The sequence below is a fragment of the Saccopteryx leptura genome, chromosome 7 (genome assembly GCF_036850995.1).
Source record: "Saccopteryx leptura isolate mSacLep1 chromosome 7, mSacLep1_pri_phased_curated, whole genome shotgun sequence".
Taxonomy (NCBI): Eukaryota; Metazoa; Chordata; class Mammalia; order Chiroptera; family Emballonuridae; genus Saccopteryx; species Saccopteryx leptura.
In genome coordinates, this window is record NC_089509.1 from 98,035,067 (window position 1) to 98,052,479 (window position 17,413).

Consider the following 17,413-nt stretch of genomic DNA (forward strand, 5'->3'; position numbering starts at 1 on the left):
TAATCAGATAGCGTATTTCTTGAAATTTTCCATTAAATTTAAGTCAGTAAACGGTTCTTTCATAATTCCTCCCGCTGACTTTCAACCCTACACTGAACGTCTCAAGACACCAAAAGTTAACTATAATTTTAATTACAAACATTGCCAGATAAATGCTAAGCAGCTAAGAGCTTCATATACTTCATATACATAAGCAACTTAAACATTTTAAAGCTGTTTATATATCTAAAAACTTTACCCCATTTGAAAATACCCCTCCTCCATTTTTGTTCTATATGTTAAAACCCAGATACTAACTGACTCCATGCAGAAGAATGAATGGGTGAAATATCCTTAATAAAAAAAGAAGACATAAATATTAATAATTAAATAGGTATAAATGCACACAAAACAAATGTTAAAATAATCTTTTTGCATTTCTCTTGAGATTCATATTTTCTACCTGGTTCCTTTCTCTTCCCCTAAAGGCAGACACAGTTTACAACTTGTAACAACATCGGTTCTTCCAAGGGAACTGGAGAACCTTCCCCAGGTTCAGATGAGAGACGTTACAAGATACTTGATTTTTCCACTAAATATGAGCTCTAGTTCTACAGCTACAGAAGTGAGTTTGCATGCATATGCACACAGTGATAAAGAATTCAAAAGGTATTTGCAAGTAAGCATCTCTTTAGAATTGCCTGTCTATATTTTTAAAATGTAAGTGATATGATTTTTTTTTCTTTTTTTTTTTTTTTGGTCAGGAAACTAGGCACTAGTATTAAGTGCCACATAAATAGCTAATTGGATGGAATGATCAAAAGATTACATAAACCACTTCTCAGGTAGGAACTTCTGAGGCAAGTTACAGAGGAATGTGGGTCAAATGTTTCATCACCTTTTCCTCTGCATATAAAATTAATATTTCTTAATGAACTCCAGATTGGCAGTTTTCAGCTTGCCCATTAAACTACAAATCAGAACATGATCACAAATTCTATTAGAAGGTTAAGATCCTTCTAGCCCACTTCCTCCTATTACAGCTGAGCAACTAAAATCCAGAGAGGTTGAATGACTTGTTCAAGGTCAGAGAGTGAGAACCCAGCCCTCGCGATGCCTCAACTGGAGCTTCCAGAACTATACTATTAGGGTATATATGTGTGCGTGTGTGCGTGTGCATGCGTGTGTGCGTGTGCATGCGCGTGTGCGTGTGCATGCGTGTGTGCGTGTGCATGTACTTTCCAAAGAACCTTCAGAAACTATGCTCTATTACTTGTTTCTAGAAATGTACTTTGATAGGTTAAAGATTACTTTTATTAGCCACACAGCATGTCCTAAATTTACTATGGATTTTGATTTGGATCATCTATAGCAGTATAAGGTACCTCCCCTATATTCTGATATTTTTCTCCTATGAAGTTTCAGAATATTTTTCCATTTTGGGGGTGAAAGGATACTATGCTTCAAAATTAGTACTTAATTACTCCTTGGGGCCAGTAAGAGTTTTTTCCCAAGTAGCAGTCACTGGTGTCTACAGGAATAATTAGTTATATAATAATTAGGTAATTTCATTTATTCCTACTTTCAATACTGTTCTTCAAAAACCACTCTGTGTTAAGCACAGACCTGTGGTGGTGCAGTGGATAAGGCATTGATCTGAAATGCTGAGGTCGCCAGTTCAAAACCCTGGGCTTGCCCAGTCAATGCACATATGGGAGTTGATGCTTCCTGCTCCTCCCCCTTCTCTCTCTCTCTCTCTCCACCCCCTCTAAAATGAATATAAATAAAATTGTTAGAAAAAAAAATTTTAATTAAGAAGAAAAAGAGAACCACTCTGAGATTTGATAAACATCAACACATTAAAACTGTTTTTCTTGAATATTCAAGGAGAGATACATATATTACTGCCAGTAAATAATGTATAAATGAAAATATTTATATATTATACATCAAATATGGTTGAGGGCTTTTTTTCTGCACAATGATTCTAAGCCTCATTGTTGAGGTAACTGCACTTCTACAAATATATATATTTGTAGAACTGTATACAGTTCCATTCCTACAACAATGACATTACCCAAATTTTGGTGTAAGTGGAAACACACCCTAGCCTAACACAAACGGAACACTTGTACTTTTTTTTTTTTTTTTTGTATTTTTCTGAAGCTAGAAACGGGGAGAGACAGTCAGACTCCCGCATGAGCCCGACCGGGATCCATCCGGCACGCCCACCAGGGGGCGACGCTCTGCCCACCAGGGGGCAATGCTCTGCCCCTCCGGCCGTCACTCTGCTGCGACCAGAGCCACTCTAGCGCCTGGGGCAGAGGCCAAGGAGCCATCCCAGTGCCCGGGCCATCTTTGCTCCAATGGAGCCTTGGCTGCGGGAGGGGAAGAGAGAGACAGAGAGGAAGGAGAGGGGGAGGGGTGGAGAAGCAGATGGGCGCTTCTCCTGTGTGCCCTGGCCGGGAATCGAACCCGGGACCTCAGCACGCCAGGCCGACGCTCTACCACTGAGCCAACCGGCCAGGGCCAACACTTGCACTTTTAACAGTCCCAAATGGCGTAGGTGAGCGTACCGGGAGACGCCAGCTCCCTCACTCACATGTTGCGTTAATGGGCATTCTTCCCCAAGCACGGCCCAGCTAGTTCACCCATGTAGTCCGCAAGTAGGACGCTAACGGCTTAAACAGAAAGAAACACGCACATCTCAATTTTTTAAAGATTTTTATGGGAGTGAGCATCGTAAACTCAAAATATCATATGTGAGACTGTCATAACCTGAGGGCCCCCTGTAACATATTATATAAATCAAGATGCAGCCAAACTGTACCGCAAGTCTGAACTAACCGCAATTAAAAGGCTGTTTTTAAAAATACTATTTAAACCACATTATTTGAGCACTGTGAGAAAATAATGCAGTAGTCAAGCATGGTAACTGAAAAAGTTACAGAATCTTTTTAAAAAGTTTTTTCTTAATATAATATTTTATAACTGTTACTTAAATGATGTCTTCAGTTTTTTCATATATATTGGCAACTATTCCTTATATTTTCCCATTTGTGAAAAAAATGTTTATACTGGCATGATCTAAAATAAACAAGTTAAAAAACCTTAGACGTTAGAGAATTCCGAAATAAATCATGACACTTAGTTCTACTTTCCTACTTTTGCTTATTTTTCAAATTCCCTTAATGAGCATCCACTACTTTTATAATTCTAAATAAAGACTTTAGGAATACTCTGTAAATGTCCTTTGACAAAAGCAAAGTGAAAGGGTTAGAGAGAAACGCAATGTTACATTACATTTGCCATTGACATAGCTGTGTTGTGAATGGATGCTTCCACATTGTATTTCCAACATGGCCACTGCCCACTGTCATCTCACATGCTCTTCTTACGACATGACATCTAGTGGTCTCAGTCCTCTCTTTGAACTGTGATTGACATCCGAAAGCACCTCTCCCAACAGAGTATGTTGCAACCAGAGTATACTGAAATCTTTATCATTTCCAAGGTTAGGTCATAAAAATGCCATGCATGTCCTCCTTGCTTTTTTATTTGTTTATTTTTTATTTGTTTTGAGAATGTTCTTTCTTAAAACACTGCCACTACACTGTGAGGAAATTCAGTCTAACCCATGTGGAGATACCCCATGTTGATATGTCATCTGGGAGTTCTGGCTAACCACCCTCAAGGAAGTCCCCCAAAGTAGTCAACATCATATGAGTAAACAAGTCTAGAGGTGAATTCATTTTCCATCTATTGATTCTCTCTCTTTGAATTTACTCAGTTGGGGCCCCAAAGGAGCCAACCTCACTGAGCCCTTTCTGAACTCTTAAAACTCATAATCTGTGAACATAAGAAAATGGTTAGTTTTGCACCCTAAGATTGGAAAATCATGTTATGCTCTAGTAAATATTTGAAACATATACCTCCTTCCAAAGAGAAATAGTCACTTTCCATCAATAGAGAACAAACAAGAAATCAATATGGCATTCAACTCTCCAAAAAGTCAAGAGAGCAAATAAAATGTTTTCAAAAGTTATTATGAGTTAGTAAAAATAAAGGCGGTATAATTTCTAAAAACTATAGCATCTTGCTTTAAATACTTAGAATCAAAATTAAATTTTCAGAGCATGCACTGAGTACCTAGTGCAGGGGTTGGGAGCCTATAGCTCGCGAGCCAGATGTGGCTCTTTTGATGGCTGCATCTGGCTCACAGACAAATCTTTAATAATAAAAAAATAATAACATTAAAAATATAAAACATTCTCATGTATTACAATCCATTCATTTCCTACCGCTCATGTTCATGGTTGCGGGTGGCTGGAGCCAATCACAGCTGTCCTCCGGGACAACACCAAATTTTTATTGGATAATGCATAATGTATACGGGTGGTTGTATGGCTCTCACAGAATTACATTTTAAAATATGTGGCATTCATGGATCTCTCAGCCTAAAGGGTTCCTGACCCCTGACTTAGTGACTTCTTTACTGCAAAAGAAAATTCACCAAACTTCATTCTGTGTTGAAAACCTTGATTTCAACCTCAGTTACCTGTAACAAAAGATTACCAAAATAGGAGAAAAGAGAAATGCTACATTTTTACTTTGAGAACATGTACAAAAGTATGTAAGAAATTGCTACAATAGAAAAACTGTATCAAGATCCTAAGGGTAAATTGATTTTCAAGAGAAAAACTAAAAAACTTTTTAATATAATTTGAAGCTACATTTCCTGAGAGGACACCAGAGCCACAAGGTGAATCAAATGCAACATTTTTTAGTACTACCACAGTGAGAAACCACTATGCATAATAATCTAGGATCTATCACATCAATATAGAACAAAGGGTACTCTGTTAGGAATGCATCATTTAATAGTCTGTGATATAATCTAAGTATAATTTACTTGTTTCTTTGGGTTAATGATTGTTGTCTCATATGGACACAAAAAAATGTCAGAAGAAATAGATGAGACTAATTAAATAATTCATTTCTATAAGACTTATAAGCCAAAGAGTCATTAGATCATTCATTCACACAGTGGAATAAGTGTTTAATAAAAAGAAAGTACCATAAGTATATGCTAAGAGACATCCAACAAAGTCTTGGGTTGGGAAGCAATCGTGATATAACACAAATATTTTTCTGTATTTCATTTTTATGCTATGACTTTGAAGTGTTTTCGATAAGGAAGTATAATGATCAAACCTTTCCTCTTAGGATGGAATCAAAAAAGACAATTAGAAGGTAGTTTTACATTATTCTGTGAAAAAGACAATACTGGCCTCAAATAAAATAGGGACAATGAAAATACAGAGAAGTAGATGGGAAAATTCAACTTGTTAAGGTAGAAACATCAATGATATTTTTGATTTATTGATTGTGGGGATGAGGGAAAATGAAATTAAGAATTGAGAATGTATCGGAGCATCTGACTTGAACAACAAGACATGGTGGTAACGATCTCTGAAACAAGAAATACTGATGTTGTTTTTGTGGCCCAACATATGGTCAATTCTTGAGAATGATCCATGTACACTGGAGAAAAATGTATACTCAGTCACTTTGGGATGAAATGTCCTGTAGATATCTATCATATCCAGGTGCTCTAGTGTTTTGTTTAAGGCTATTATATCTTTGTTGATTCTCTGTTTGGATGACTGATCTAGAGCCGTCAGCGGTGTATTGAGGTCTCCAAGTATGATTGTATTTTTGTCAGTTTTTGTTTTAAGGTCAATAAGTAGCTGTCTTACATATTTTGGTGCTCCTTGGTTTGGTGCATATATATTAAGAATTGTTATGTCTTCTTGATTCAGTGTCCCCTTAGCCATTATCAAATGGCCATTTTTGTCTCTGAGTACTTTTGTTGTCTTGTAGTCAACATTATCAGAAATGAGTATTGCTACGCCTGCTTTTTTTTGGATGTTATTTGCTTGGAGTATTGTTTTCCAGCCTTTCACTTTGAATTTGTTTTTATCCTTGTTACTTAGATGAGTTTCCTGGAGGCAGCATACAGTTGGATTTTCTTTTTTAATCCATTCTGCTACTCTGTGTCTTTTTATTGGTGAGTTTAATCCATTTATGTTTAGTGTAATTATTGACACTTGTGAGTTCCCTATTGCCATTTTATAGATTGCTTTCTGTTAGTTTTGTGTCTTGTTTGATCCTTCTCTTTCGTTTTTCTATCTTTTGTTTTTATTTGATTGTATTCCATACATCTTTCCACTGTTGCTATCTTTTTTATCTCATGTGCTTCTGTGGTGGTTTTTTCAATGGTGGTTACCTTTAGGTAATGAAAAGGGTTCCTACCCTGTTCATTGTAGCGCACTATTTTGTGAGTACTTTTGCACTCCATCGTCCTTTGCTACTGTTAATCTCCATCCTCTCCCCCCTTTCTTTTTGTTGTTGTCACAGTTTAAATTTGGTTTTATTGTGTTCTTCTTGGAGCTTTTACTTGTGGCTTTATTTATTTTTTGTTCTTTGTATCATCCAAACAGAGAATCAACAAAGATATAGTGGCCTTAAACAAAACACTAGAGCACCTGGATTTGATAGACATCTACAGGACATTTCATCCCAAAGTGACTGAGTATACATTTTTCTCCAGTGTACATGGATCATTCTCAAGAATTGACCATATGTTGGGCCACAAAAACAACATCAGCAAATTCAGAAAAATCGAAGTTGTACCAAGCATATTTTCTGATCATAAAGCCTTGAAACTAGAATTCAATTGCAAAAAGGAGGAAAAAAATCCCACAAAAATGTGGAAACTAAACAACATACTTTTAAATGAATGGGTCAAAGAAGAAATAAGTGCAGAGATCAAAAGATATATACAAACTAATGAAAATGACAATACGACATATCAGAATTCTGAATCAGTACAGGGTGATTGCCTTCTAATAATTAGAAACTATTACTCAAAAGTTGGTCTAAGGCTCACCTTCCTTGAAGTCATTGCTGGAGACAGGAGGCTGGATATCTGGGGAGAGAAAGGGAGAGAGGATCTGAAAGTCAGTGAGTGACTGTTGGGTAGACAACTAGCAGTGTCTCCTAACAGACTGTGTTATACCCAGGCCCTTTGCACATGCCTTTCATGATTCAGGGTTTCCCCACTGGGCATACTTGTAAAGTCCTCAAGGATAGATCATGACTTTTTTTACATATGAGTCCTTAGTGCTTAGCACTTAGAAACTCAGCAGCTATCCTTTAAAGTAATAAACAAGTAATAATTCCTTAAATCACTGTATCTTGTCTTCCTGGTGGCGGTGGTGGGGGTTGATTTTTAAGAGATATCCTGAGGTGTGTTGCCCTATGTGGTGCAGCCACTGACTCATCTCATGTTCTAACGTTAGGATGATGAGTTTATTTTATTTATATGTTTCATTGGAATAAAACATGTTGAACTTTTAAAGCGATGAAAACTACCTCCCTTGAGTGCATTTCGTTGACCATGCCCTGGATTCACCTTCTGCTGGATGTGGTGAGTGAGCCTTGACAAATACACAGCAAGTATCCGCAGCAGTTGTGAGAGTCGATTTGGTCTGCATGTCTACCATTGCTACCCGTCGGCTGCCACCGCACGCAGATCAGTGTGGCTAAGCACAGAGATGTTATGGTGCAGAAGGGACTAACAAATCCCCTCTCTGTTTTGCACTTAGAAAGTATTAAATGTACTCAGGAAGAGCAATAACTGATTAATAATTCTGGAAGTTAGGGGAAGTCAGTTCCTTAAGGCATTTACTTTTTTTTTTTTTTTTTTAATGTAAGAAGCCTTTTTATTAGGAACATCAGCTTCCAGGCATAACTGGAATAAATGAGCTTTTTAGTCTGTTTGTTAATTGACAAACTGATGAAGGCTTTAAAGAATCACACACAAAGTGCAAAACTTTTAATTATATAAAACTTTAAAGTTATTTATGTCTACTTAAAAATAACAAAGGCTGAATAATGTGATATTATAAAATGTCCTACAGGAAATTAACAAAATCGTTTGCTTTGCCTGCGTGTTTTTTAGAGCCTTGTACATAGGACTCTGTATCAGAATGCATGGCCCGTGTGTTTTTTAGAGCCTTGTACATAGGACTCTGTATCAGAATGCATGGCCTGTGTGTTTTTTAGAGCCTTGTACATAGGACTCTGTATCAGAATGCATGGCCTGTGTGTTTTAGAGCCCTGTACATAGGACTCTGTATCAGAATGCATGGCCTGTGTGTTTTAGAGCCTTGTACATAGGACTCTGTATCAGAATGCATGGCCTGTGTGTTTTAGAGCCTTGTACATAGGACTCTGTATCAGAATGCATGGCCCGTGTGTTTTTTAGAGCCTTGTACATAGGACTCTGTATCAGAATGTATGGCCCGTGTGATTTTTAGAGCCTTGTACATAGGACTCTGTGTCAGAATGCATGGCCTGTGTTTTTTAGAGCCTTGTACATAGGACTCTGTATCAGAATGTATGGCCCGTGTGATTTTTAGAGCCTTGTACATAGGACTCAGTATCAGAATGCATGGCCTGTGTGTTTTAGAGCCTTGTACATAGGACTCTGTATCAGAATGCATGGCCTGTGTGTTTTAGAGCCTTGTACATAGGACTCTGTATCAGAATGCATGGATCCCTGTTCCAAAGACTATTTCTTATTGTTTAAGAAACCTTAGGAAATCACTAAATGTCTCTACAATTCAATGTACCCATTTTTAAAGTAGACACTTATGGCAAATTAATAATTACTGGATTAAGTTTATTATGACAGCAGATACAGAAGCAATTTTAGGGGAAATGTTTCTGTTATTTCACTTTTTTAGTACAATGTATTTTGAATGGCACCATAAAAATAATAAGAATCCCAGCTTATCTCAAATGTCCATGCATTTATGATTGCTGTAACTAAATAGGTTTTCCTGCAATTAGGGGAAACCTGAAGGCAAGCCATACTGAACATGTAAGACTAGCAAAAAGAGAGCCTACATTACTGGGTTTGGGGTAGCCAATGGCACATTTAAAAACTACTCTAATAACAGAAGGGAGTTTTACTCTGTCAGGGAAAATACTGAGACATATTTTAAATTGCAAAATTACACATAAATTTGTGATAAGAGATGCTCAGCTTTAGTAAGAGAAAGCTCTGTGCTATGATGTTTAGTCCTGAAATATCTCTCTCTCTCTCTCTCTCTCTCTCTCTCTCTCTCTCCAGGTCCCTCGAAGAGAAAAGGGAAGAACCCGAGCCAGGGGAAGAGCAGGACAATCAGGATCCCCTTTCGGAGATGGCGGAGAGCTAGGAAGAAGAAGATGTAGACGAGAACAGGCTGAGGGAAGGAGGGGAGACCCTGGAGGAAGAACTTTTCTATGCCACCTGAGGGGATTCAGAATCCCCGGAATGGCAGTAGGCTGAGGAAGACGCCCAGACGTACTTTCCATCATTCCCTAAACCCCTCCAGCCTTCTTGACTTCCAACTCATAAGATTTCTCTGGAAAACAACCATGTCTTCTTTTCCTACCTTATATATCAAGGTCACTAATGACCTCCAGTTTCTACAAGATTGAATGGCCAATTCTCAGTCTTTATCTTATCTGACTTCTCAGTAACATCTCTGTGACTGCTCATTCCCAGTAAATAACCCCTGCTCACTTGGCTTCACAGTCTTCACACACTCTCTATTGCTCTTCACTCTCTCTGGTCCCATTTCTCGGTCTCCTTTGTTGTTTCTTCCAGATCTTCTCAACCTCTAAATGCCACAGTGACCCAGTCTTCTGTGCCTACTCACCCCTAAGGAAATTCTATCTAGGCTCATGGTTTTAAACCATCTCAGTGAAGATGGCTGTCAAATTCACAGATCATCCCTAACTTGGCCTGCTACTCCACTTGGCTGTCTAAAGGCCATCTCCAGTGTAACATGTCTAAAACTAAACTCTTCACCTCCACCACACACACACACACCTGTCCTCCTCTAGACTTTCCAGTCTTGGTAAATAGCAACTTCATTCATCTAGTTGCTGAGACTGAAAATTTTGGCTCCTCAGAGAACACCCCCTTCTTGGGGACTTGGCACGTGTGGACACTCTGCTTAAAATTGTCTGTCTTTGTTCCTGTCTCTCTCTAAAGAAAAAAAAAAAAGAAAGAAAGCCCTGGCTGGATAGCTCAGATGGTTAGAGCACTGACCTGGACTGCAGAGGTTGTCGGATCGATCCTCGGTCAGGGCACATACAGGAACAGATGTTCCTGTCTCTCTCTCTCTCTTAAAAAAAATTGTCCTTTTTCCTTCCCCTCATCTACATAGCTCGTTCCATCCTTTTCTTCAGGACTCTGTTCAAACGTTGCATCCTCAGAGAGCTCTGTTCTGAAGATCCTTCTAAAGGTAGGATCCTCTGTCAATACCTCACCACTTTCTTTATTTTTATGAACCAAACTTTCACTACTTGATATAGATTTTTTTACTATAGTAGTTGTGTATTGCTTGCATCTTCTATTACAAAAATTCCATGAGAACAGGGATTCTAAGTTTGTATAGCTCTAGGACCATGAATGGTACCTATCATATATTAGATATTCACTACAAATTTTTAGAATGAATCAAAAGAAATGATGTTATATAATGTAGACATAGGATATAGAGAGAGTTGGGCTAAATTTTTTACTGAGATCAAGATGGTCTCTGTATGTTGCTATCTAAAAGCAAAGCCACTTGTTACTTATGGGTAATTGCAACACACACCTAAGTAAAACTTAAATGCTCATAATCTTTGGGAAAGCTTCTGACTATAACTATTTGCTTTCCAATATAGTAGCCTTTAGCCATATGTGGTTATTGACATTTAAATTAAATAAAATTAAAAATTATGTTTCTGGCCCTGGCCGGTTGGCTCAGCGGTAGAGCGTCAGCCTGGTGCCTGAAAGTCTCAGGTTCGATTCCCAGTCCGAGCACACAGGAGAAGCACCCACCTGCTTCTCCCCTCTTCTCCCTTTCCTTTCTCTCTTATCTCTCCCTTCCGTTCCCACAGCCAAGGCTCCACTGGAGCAAAGTTGGCCCAGGTGCTGAGGATGGCTCTATGGCCTCTGCCTCAGGCGCTAGAAAGGCTCTGGCCACAATGAAACAACACTCCAAATGGGCAGAGCATCGCCCCCTGGTGGGCATGCCGGGTGGATCCCAGTTGGGCGCATGTGGGAGTCTGTCTGACTGCCTTTCTGCTTCTAACTTCAGAAAAAACAAAATTCAGTTTCTCAGTTGTACTCAACCCATATCCAGTGCTCAATAACCACAGCTAACTAGTGCCTATGGAACGGTCATTTCCATCATTGTGGGAAGTTCTACCGAACAGCACAGTGTCAGATTAACACAGGCTTTTGCCACACGTAAAGTCTGCAATTACTTAGCTCTTTTCCTCCCTCACAATTTGCAAAATGTCAAGAGAGTCTACTGTCTTGTAGTGTTTTATTGCTGGAGCTATCACAAGAGATTCACTTCCATGAGAGTGTGTGTGCATATACACAGAAACAACAAACACATCAACTTTATAGTTTTTCCAGAGAGGACATAATTTTGCTCACTTTAGTCTTTTGTCACTGAACATTCTATAAAATTTTATTTCACTGAACCTACAAATATTTGTTGAGTGGTTTTTATATTAAGATCCCCAGGTTTGTCCCTCAAAGGATAAAGAGTATACAAGTCACAATTCAATGTACAAGATGCCTTGGGGAAGGGAAGGAATGAAGGTGGAAGTCTGTTACACTACAGACATCTAGTGACCTGAACTAAAATGGTAGCTTAGGCAAACAATCAAAAATCCTTGGGAGAAATTGAAGACAACATAAAGGAAAAGGCAACAAGGTGTAAGGACGGATGACACAGGGCTGACAAGGAGTGTAAGCGTCAGCTGTAGCCCCGGCATCGTGCGGCTTCCTACTCGGTGCACGGTGTCGGCATCAGAAGCAGCCAAAGCTCAGGAAATTAAAGTATGACTGTTAAAAACAGGCAACTCAGATGTGGCAGGAAAGATTTTAGGGGATTAAATAATATTGTTTTTGAAACATTAATGATAAAGATATTCAACAGAAAATATCCAGCTAAATGGGGCAAAGGTTTAAAAATCATCTCAAAACATCTGTAAGACTAAATGAAAAGGCCACAGATAAGAAGGAAAAGATAAACATGAGCATTTTTCCTCCTTGTGAGCACCAGCATCTTCAGATATGCTTAGGCTATAATTATGTCCTCCTCACCACCCCCAGTTCAGCGTTTTCCCCATCTTCATTCGGTCTGTAATCCAAGCTTTCATCGTAAATCACGGTTTCTATTCATAGCATTGTGGTATTGTACCTCTAATGAATTCTCATAATTTGTCTACTTCTTTGTACCATCTCCTAATTACCCTGATGAACAGAAAAGTATTTTTATACTGTGGAAATGTACATGCAAAGTTTGTATATCTTGGAACACAGCCCAGTTAAACTGTAGTAACATAACCCAGTGATGTATAGGTGTTTGCATCCATCTCTGGCAATTAAGGGTGTCTTTCAGGTTTAACGAGTGCTACGAAAGCAACTGAGTGTGTGCAGCGTGCACTCTGAGGGTTGCCGGGCGCTTTTGATGTTGAACCTGAGAAACAGCGTTTTAAAAAAAGAAGTAAGAAGGGTAAAGAGTTCTACTTTCTCTAAAGACAAATGATGACTACATAATTCTGTGAGGTTACGATAGAGCGATTTAAATTATTATATCTCTTTATGTTCATTGTGTATTCATATGCACATCTTTATATTTCATATAACTTCATTTTAAGAATCTAGCTCAATGGAACCATCAGTGAACCATGATTTGAGTGACCATGGTCTACTTCAAAGTTGCCAAACAAGCAAACAAAGAGAAACAAATAACGCATTCTTTGTGCACGCGTGCATGCAAAATACAGACAGGAAGGGAGAGAGCTGAGAAGCATCAAGTCAAAGTTGCAACACCTTAGTTGTTCATTGATTGTTTTTTATACATGACTTGCCCTGGGGGCTACAGCTGAGCCAGTAACCCCTTGCTCAAGCCAGCAACCTTGGGTTCAAGCAAGTGACTTTGGGCTTCAAGCCAGCAACCTTTGAGCTCCAGCCAGTGACCATGGGGTCACATCCATGATCCCACACCAGCAACACAGCACTCAAGCTGGATGAACCCATGCTCAACCAGGCAACCTCAGGGTTTTGAATCTGGCTCCTCAGTGTCCCAGGTCAACACTCTATCTAGTGCACCATGGCATGGTCAGGCTCGGTCTCTCTCTCTCTCTCTCTCTCTCTCAAATCAATAAATAAAATCTTCAAAAAAATCATTCACTCACTGTTAAATGAACGAGTTATTTGTATGGCAAAATACAGGGTGCTAAGGAACCACTCAAAAGGGAACTTAGCTTTGTTTGGGGTCTCAGGGAATCTTCCTACATAGTAAGTTTTCATCTGAGTCCTAAAGAATGTGTGGGAGTAATTCAATGAAGAAGAAGGAAGCAGGATTCTATTCCCACAGCCTTCCATCCTTAACAAAAAAGTAATAAAGTAAAAAAGTATCTGTAGCCTTTCAGAAATTTATGTGAGCCACTTAAAAACTAAAATCATAAATATGAAAATATATAATTCTATTAAATACAGTACTATGAAATTTTAAGTCTAATACTCTTAATGTGAGGATACAGTAACAATTACAAAAACTGGAGAAATTATTTTACAAAGAAGAGAAAACACTTTTTCTGGCCCACTGAAATGGCACTAATCAACTGAAAATATTTATTTTCTACACTTAGTCACATTTTCTACTCAAAGACTAAAGACCATCAGCAAGGACAGGAAAAAATATGATAACATTACTAGGTTTCCCCAAGGAAGATATCTCCAATGACTCTCCAATGATGCTTAATATTTATAAACCCCAGTTTAAAAATAGTATTCTAAAACTCTGGGAAGAATTGAGAGATATGTCTAAATACTAATTAGAATAAACAGCAGCTAGAAATGCTCCTCTTTGGTGTGATTTCAGTTGCATTTATATAAATCAGGTTACTATACTATTGGAATCTTCCGGCTGATTTAAGGCGATCAAAATCAGTCAAAGGGATTTTTGAACTGTTATCTGTTTTGAATACATCTGCATATGTGTTTCTAACAGGCACAGTTTTAAGGTCGGACCTACATTTGCAATTTGATCCTGGTCTTTTTGCTCCAGAAAAGAGACTATTATTACTGGTGGGGGGGGAGGGGGAGGAGAGGAATCCCTGAAATCATTATAACTTAAAATCTTTGTAACTATAAAAATAGCAAAAATACAAAAATTAAATATAACTTAGAAATAATAAGCCCCTTCTAGCTTAAAATTTTATGATTAAAAATCAACTTTATATAACCAAATTATTTTAATAAAACACTGCCTATAGATTTAGAGAGAAATGGTTTGAATCCCTGTCCCACTTAGTTATAGCTTTGAACAAAGTGCCCAATCTCCTTGACCTTTCGTTTCTTAATCAGTAACATGAACAAAATAAATCTCTAATCTGTATGTTCTCTTTTAGAATTAGATAAAGTATCTATATCATTTTGGGTAACAAACATTATTGCCTTTTCCCCTTCCTTTCCTTAAAAAGCTATGTGGAATTTCATGAATGACAATAAAACCCACTACTAAAATGAGGAAGTTAACATGTTAATAAGGACCCACATTATAAACACACTTTCTCTCTCTGTAATTGAATCAGTCATCAGTTTTAATTTTAAAATTCTTATTCTTTCATAAAATAGTACCTTATATTAATGTTGTTCAAGTTAACATTTACTTATTAGAACATGGTTGATAAATTGAAAGAGCGTTAAGGCCTTTGTGAACACTCAAATTTTGTTTTATTTTTGTCCATTCGGCATGCAAAGAATTGTAAATTTTCTAAGGCCAAATTTCAGTATGAAAACAACAGAGTCTGTCATATTTTCCTCAAATGTTTTCACAGAGTTATCATTTTAAAATTGTACTTTCACTAGGATACACAAAGGTTTAATTTGGTATTGATACTTCGTAGGTGATCGCTATTGCCTTCTTGTGGTAACTGCTGGTGTTCCAGTTGCTTGGGGCTACAGCTTTACTGTTATCCACCAAAAGTGTATTAGTTTAAAAACTATAGAGAATATACTGTGTATACAACTAAAGCACATCAAGGTTGTAAATTCATCACACCTTTGTCAAGATTTGAGACTTTATTAGAGGTCGCATATTTCTTGTTTGCTTGTCACAGCAATTTATATATTCATTTAGATCCAACTGGAGATGTCTATCATCTCTATAGGGTGAGCTCATAAAATATTAGATACAGTCCACAGACCTACTGATCCCAAATAGTTAGCATTTACTATATATCCCTTCCATGGCATCATGAAAGGTGTTTAAAATATATTTTAGCATTCAGTTTGCAGAGTAAGACTACAAAATGGGAAAGATTACCTTTATGTTACAGATAAAGAAACTAAAAGCACAAAGAGTTTAAGAAATTAAATCAAAATCGCACAGCTAGTGACTGAAAAAATAAGATCTAAATTGAGATTTTTTCTATTTCTAAAATTTAAGCTTCTTCTACCTCCAAGATTGGGAGCAGAGTTATAATTCTTCAATTTTTGGTAAATAAGATCTTAGGTTATGGCCACAAAATTAAAACCACTAAAGAATTAAGTATATTTGTTGCATATTAAAAAGATTCCATGATATAGTGAAATAAAAAGTATACATGTTGGTCTAATCCAAACATGTTTTGGTAATTATTATATTTACTATTGATTGATTTGAGAAGAAGCCTTATTACTGAGACTCTAGTCTAGTCTATCCAAGTGCTAAAATTATTTTAGATACAAATGATATTCCTAGATAATTTTGCACGGATTTTAACATTTCAATGTTTAAAAATTATACAAACAATATATGCTAATATAAATATAAATATAAATATAAATATAAATATAGAGAGGTCTAAAATTTCTTCTCTCCCAACCTCTAGTCCAAAAATAGTCAAGTCTTTTATATATTTATATATATGTGTGTATGTGTATGTATATATATATATATACATCCAGAAAAGCTCCATTTTCTATGTGATGTTTAGAAAGATTTTATTAAATTATAACATAGAGAGAAGTGCACAATTCATAACTACATAGCTGATTAATTATGTTAAAGTGAACACACATATCTAATCACCTAGATTCAGAAATGGGATATTGTAAGTCCGCTAAAGCCCCCTATATGCCATCTCCCAAACACTGCTCTCTCCTTCCTCCCTAGAGATAACTTATCCTGAATCCTAACACCATAAATGAATTTGCTTAGATAAACAAGATCATACAAAATGTGTTCCTTGTCACTCAACATTTTGCTTGTAAAATTTACCCATGGTATTAAACGTTACAGTAATTTATTTTCTTATTTTATTACTATGAAACTTCAGATATATAGAAGATGTATATGGAATATATTACATTCCATTACTTTAAAATATTTCAATTTATGTACCCATACTACTGCTGCTGGGCATTTGGGTTATTTCTAGGTTTGGGATATTAAACATAATGCTGCTACAAATACTGGGGTTATTTTTCATTTTTAAATTACAATTGATATTCAATATAAGCACACAGACAGCACAGTGGCTAAACATGTATATAAATTACAAAGTGATCTCCACAGTAAGTCTTGTACTCACCTGACATCATGAATAGTTATTATGATATTATTGACTATATTCCCTAAGCTAGACTTAAATTGTCCTAACTGTTCTGTAACTGCCAATTTGTACCTTTCTTTTTCTTTTTCTTTTTTTTATCATCTTTTTTTTTTAATAATTTTATTTTTTTAATGGAGCAACATCAATAAATCAGGATACATATATTCAAAGATAACATGTCCAGGTTATTTTGTCGTTCAATTATGTTGCATACCCATCACCCAAAGTCAGATTGTCCTCTGTCACCTTCTATCTAGTTTTCTACTTTTTTTTCCCAGAGACAGAGAGAGAGTCAGAGAGAGGGATAGACAGGGACAGACAGGAACAAAGAGATGAGAAGCATCAATTATTAGTTTTTCATTGCGCATTGAGACACCTTAGTTGTTCACTGATTGCTTTCTCATATGTGCCTTGACCGTGGGCCTTCAGCAGACCAAGTAACCCCTTGCTTGAGCCAGCGACCTTGGGTCCAAGCTGGTGAACTTTTGCTCAAACCAGATGAGCCCGCGCTCAAGCTGACGACCTTGGGTCTCAAACCTGGGTCCTCAGCATCCCAGTCTGATGCTCTATCCACTGCGCCACTGCCTGGTCAGGCCAATTTGTACTTCTTAATCTCTTCACCTTTTATACCCATACCCTCAATGCCCCTCACACCTGGCAACTATCAGTTACTTCTCTGCATTTATGAATTTGTTTCTGTCTT